Source organism: Rhea americana, unplaced genomic scaffold, assembly GCF_003343005.1.
Source record: "Rhea americana isolate MKP2758 unplaced genomic scaffold, rheAme1 scaffold_523, whole genome shotgun sequence".
Classification (NCBI taxonomy): Eukaryota; Metazoa; Chordata; class Aves; order Rheiformes; family Rheidae; genus Rhea; species Rhea americana.
In genome coordinates, this window is record NW_028186672.1 from 88,929 (window position 1) to 94,928 (window position 6,000).

Genomic DNA, 6,000 nt, shown 5'->3' on the forward strand with positions numbered 1-6,000 from the left:
AAAAACCACTTCCGCTTTATCAAAGTGGAGGGGATTAAAAGAGAGAGAGAGAAAAAAAAGAAAAAGCCTATTGCTGAGGTTCCCAAACCACAGCAAAGYGGTACACCAACATCGAGAGCTGCTTACCTATGAAATGCTTCCAGAAATGGTAGGATGAAGCAAAGAATTGAAGTCAGGTCTAACAGGTATGGTAACAAAATGGGACACAGACTCCCGGGCAGTCAAATCTGTGCTGAGCCGAGAGCACTGCGATATTGCTAGGCAAGGAAAGGAGAGCTATACTAAAACAAACATCTATGCAATAGTGCCCAATTTTACTTCTCACCTCATCAAACACAGGCCTTTGCATTCCTCACATGGAGGAAGGAGGAGAGAGGAAAAAAAAAAGACTATTTTCAGCATCTTAGACCTAGCTTTAGCAAGTAACCACAAAATGTGGTTACTGAAGTCAGATTTCAGCCCAACAGCAGGTTAATTTAAGCAGTACTCACAGAGCGGGATGCTGGTTCGCTTGCACCTAAGAGCAGAGCTGTGCAACGGTACAGCCACCTCTGCGGTGCAACTGGACTACAGCAGCTGGCTCCCRGCAACACTTCTAGTTCCCAGTAAATGTGCTCCAAAACTTGTGCTATTTCTTCCAAAACATAACAACAAAAAACACACTCAAAAAAAAAAACTTTTACCGCAGTAATGTTGCTATACCGTATTACTGCCTGGTTTGCTTCTCTCCAAGCAGCTGGCTTTACTGAAAAAGTATCTTCCTTGCCAATCCATAGCATTTCCCAGGGGTGACTAAAATATGCATTAAACATTCAGGTCAGTGCTTAGCAGTTCAAGGGGCCAAGAGACAGTCCCAAACAACAGCRCAAGCACACCAGCTTTCCCCACTAGCTACAGAAACGAGATACAAGGAGTTCTTTGAAAAGTTCCCAACGCATCAAGAACAAAGAATCAGGTATGGAAACGAAGACGTTGAGGCCACTGAGATCAGTGGTTTTCAGCACGTGAATATTTAAGGTCTCAGGCAAGAAACTGATCCCTCTGCGATAAACTCAAGTTAGCTAATGGGATGGATTTGAAATAATTGAAATAATCAGGGCCTGCCCTTCCTCACACCCCGTTCTTCACGCTGGGACCGAGGACGTTCCCCACCTCTCCCCGCTCCGTGTCAGACAGCCTGGGCGTCTCTGCGGCACCGAGGAAGGTGACTGCCGCCGCTGCCTTTCACTTATTGCTAAGCGAAACCCTCCCGGCGCAGAGGGCTGATATCAGAGGTCTTCGTTCGGAACACGGCCCCGAGCGCAACGAAACCAGGTCGGAAGGGTTTTCCTTTCGTCTAGGCAGCTTCCCAAGGAGCCCGTAGTTTTTCAGTGTATGTAYGTAAATGCCACGGTTTCAACAGAAATAGAGTTTCTGGAGCGTTGCAGATAATCATTTTATCAAGGACAGAGGAATTTCCGGTTTAGGGCAGGGGAAGGAAGCGACACTGTGCTGTTCCTGTACAAATGAACTTTTAAATAGGGTTGGGGGACATCTCTCTTTTTAAAAGGTCTCACCCAAGGCTTTGGCATTTCTAAGGAATCTACTGCAAGAACTAGCATCTCGCAGCAGCGTCACTCAGCGAAGTGACTTTACCTCATGCTTCAGCTTCCTACTCRGTAGGAACATTTGCCTTTCTGGGTACAACATGCCCTTTTACAAGCAGAAGAACATGAAATATTTTGAGATTTGGTAACGTAAATCATAATACTTCTTTCGGTAAGCTAAGAGGGAGTTACGTACTCCTTYATGCAACCCGTTTGGCTTCTCCGCTACATTCTCACCCCCAAAACAGGGAGGGCACGGGGAGGATGGGAGAGGGAAAGTTATGGCTTTTTCACACTGCAGAATTTCTAGAGCACTCACACAAATGCAAAACCTCCTTTCCAAACATTAAGTTCAAGTTTTCCTTCCAGATTTCCCCCCTCCCCAAATCCAAACATGGGCTGAATAACAAGGACATAATGAAATCAATATGCAGTTAACGGAACCAACGCCCTCAACCCATTAACGCAAGCTCTGAAAGCTTCGCACGTGACAGCAGCTTTTTCAGTCTTGTTTTTGTCTAAAGCATGTACGCAGTCACGGCAAACTCAGTGGCCCAGACATTTATCATAGCGAAAGCCGCCACTGCCCAGAAGTCCTTCCACAACTACCCTTGAAAACCTCCAGGTCCACGCATAAAGGGAAGGATGCGAGTAGTCGGAGGCAACCACAGCAAAACACCCAGCTAATGGAGTCAGCTGCTTCTGGGAAGAAAATCCGGTGTGTTATGACCTACAAAACACCAGTTTCACACCCCAGAACTAGAGTCAGCGGGAAAGCTGCTCATCAATACTTCAAAGCAGTGACCGGCCCGTTGCCAGATATCAGGGCGCTTAGCTCTGACTCAACCTACCGATATCCGAAACRGCAAGAAACGCATCATTCAAATACCGCGGCGCAACAAGAGGCAATGAGCGTATTCCTTCGTAGCAGSCAACCTTAAGGGGAAAACAGCAACAAACAAACATTCCCTTTCTTTTTAAAAAGCGGTTTCTCCCCCCCTCACCCCAAAAAAGGAAAAAAAAAAAGATCAGAGAGGTCACCAAGAGTCACAGTCAACCTTTCTCAGGGAGCAGGGTGTGTTTTACAGGCTCGCCGCAGAAACAAGCAACGTTCCCGTCAGGGCGCAGYTCCAGGCCTCTCCCAAATCAATCCCTGCTTGCTTTTAACACGTGTTCTATCTAACGAAGGCCAGAAGAGAGAAGCAGGCAGAGAAATTAGGGATCCTTGTTTGTAACTGAATATAAATGTGCAAGCACAATCACAATTCAGCCAGCAATTCAGCCCAGAATAGAACGGGTTGGAAGACAGCTAAGGGAATGTAATCTCCAGAGCCAGACTTCCACCCCAGCTCTCCTGGGAAGCACTCTGTTGCAACTACTGGCATCTCAACAGGGAACGGTTTCAGAAATAAAGTCATAGAAGATATCCAGAGCTGTGATTTATAAGATTGGCCTGCCACAGCTCTTAAATGCATTCTTACTGTACCACTTAGTCCACTGCAACCAGGCATTGTACAAAGCACAGAAAAAAAAATGGTAGTTTCTGCTGCGGAGAATTCATAGCATAAATTCAAGCAGCATGGGGTGTTTACCCAGCTCAGTATCAATTAGTGTATTTTTGCAAACAAGAACATTTAAAGTCAGTCATTAGTTAGCTCCCCAAAAAGGCAAGGTTTGTGATCAGACAACAGCTGCTAAAATAGAACTGCATGCTTCATTGATGAAAACTTGCTTTTCGCTCACAACTGTAAGGTTTCAGTCTCAACAATGCACATGGCCTCATATTTACAAACTGGCTCAACTTCTGCATCTCAGGTATGTTAAACAGATTTATTTTTAAGCAGGTTTCTTACTCCCCTCTGTTTGAATTTCCCATGCAATGCCAGCTCAGTGCTTTCATCCCCATGGGAGCTCCTTCTGAGAAGCATTACAGAAATTAACTCAAAAAACATGGAAAAGAATATATCTTTCATTTTGAAAGTAAAAATAAAACGCTAATAAATTCTGCATTTATCCAGCCAAATCAGAAGTGTTCTAACAATCCAAGTTCATATWAAAACCTGTAAACTAATTAAGAGCATGCCTATTTTAATTTCTCTTCATATTACTTCTTGCTATAGGATGCCGTTCTGTTTTCACTCTTAACTAGGAGATTTTACTAACACAAAACTTGTGTAGAGGCACAACCGAAAGCTCTAAATCTAGCATTCTCCACAATTTAAGTCTTCTCTGGTTAACAAATCGTCAGCTGTGGAGTGGTTCACCTCACCTTGGGGAAGACGAGGGGACAGACAGTTTTTGCAGGTTTATTTTTTCAACAAAGTTGTTTTATCTGCAAACTGGAGAAGTGCTTTATCCCCGTTTCTCGCAGGCTTCCGAGGCGAACTGCTTTTCCTGGGTAGCATTTAGAGGAAGGACAGAAGCCCCAGGATGCTGTGACACCGAACACAAGCTGTGGTTTGAACGCTTAAAAGAAGTCCCAACTTACTTTTGTGGCTGGTTTCACCATCTTTTCTTACGGCCTGCTCAAGCTGCAAGGACACTCATGGCATATGTGGGGGCCTTACTCAACGCTCGCTTGAGCTCTGCACTGCATTTTTCAATAGTAAAGAAAAGCAGACTCAGCTTTTAAAGAACATTTTCCACAAATAATTTATTTTACTAATAATCTCTGTGTATATAGTGCTTACTCAGACCGTATTTTTTTTTCCTGTTTAAAAGGACTAAGCTAACAGTGGTCAGTAAGTCTGCCTGTAGTTATAAATATTAAACACAGATGTTAAGTTCTTTCTCCTCTCCTTGTGAATTTATTTGTTTAAAACTTTTCTATCATGCAAAATATCATGCARCTCAGAAGACTAGTTACATAAACATTTTATAATACTGTACCAGTTTAAAGCAATGAGTATCTTCCTTTCTTCATTCACTGAATTCTTACAGAATTCATAACACACATTTTCCATTTTTACCACAATCCTGTTCTTTACATTTTTCTGCGCATCCTTCGTCCGCCAAACTGCAAAACCCTGAACTAACAGTACTCTGGCAGGAGGAGAAATCAACTTCCTGATTAAGTCTATGGCACCAGAAATATGTATGACTAAGTTTTACTACTTGGAATAATATCACTCTTTCAATGGGGTATTATTCTTAGCCAGAAGTGTATTTTTCTGCAGGACTAGACCACAAGTCTGACAGTTTCCATTTCAGATATGTTTTTGCTGAGCTGAATCAAGAATGGTTGTTTTTCTAACACACAGCCTCTAACTTCTGATTGCTGAAGAACTTCAGACCGTCATGTGAAACCACAACCATGCATTTCCAGACGCCAGTTCTGCACCCTTGCCTCAAGATCACCACACACAAATGACCCCACATGTTTTCTCAATATTTAAAGCCACAAAAGCTTCCTATACCAAGTTAGAATGAAAAATTCATCCTTTCGAAGTTCAGCTGAACAGTCCTAGCTAAACCCGTACAAGTCACACGACCCAAGACCTTGTCAGCCTCAAGCCACAAGCTAAAACAGACAGAAACCACAAGCCAAAAAAAAAAAAAAAAAGTAGAAGCTCAAATTCTGATCTCAGTCACCACAGTGTAAATCCATAACAACTTCATACACACTGGGTTATTCCAGGTACATACTGATTTCAGCACAGTTTAACCAGAAACCTGATAAAGCCTGGAAGATTCAGCTTTATTCTGCAAGCATCAGACATCATTGATTTCCAGCTTCCTCCAGGCAGAGGATCACCTCTTAGTTACTGACTTGAGAGAGCAGGAGTTGAAAGGATAGTCTGCTTTCTGCTGACAGGCATTCACACCCTTGACAGACACCAGTTATTCTGCTCAGCAGTTTAAAAAGAGGCACAGGCAAGATTTGTAAAAATCCCTGTCAAAACAGCAAGTCAATTCAAACAAATCTTGGGAAAACATACAGCAAACAAGGCTGGGGSGGGGGGACAACATAAGCCATCAGGGATAACAAATGCAAGTGAGTCCTGCCAAGGATCCCTTCCCACCAGAGGGGCCACGACAGAAACCAGACCCCAACATCACGCACAGGAAGGACGCGCGCACGGCCTGCGCCAGCCACTCCGGCTAAGGGAGCGAGAACAGGCACAAACATCTTCCTCGCGAAGGCGCTAGCTCGGGCGCCGGCTCCTTCTCTCCCCCAGCACCTCGAGGCCCTTCCAGGGCAACCCGCTGTTCCGCACGGTGCCCCCTTTAATCTCTCCACCCTCGCTGGGCGCCCTGAGCCGAGCCCCCCAGCACCCTTTCCCCACGCCAGCTCCCTTGTCTCCTCTCCCAGGCCCTCAGGACATCCCACCCCCGCGCAACRCCCCAAATAACACCTCCTGGCCCAGCCCAGCACCCCCAGGAGACCCCCCCCCCCCCCCAGCCCAGCACCCCC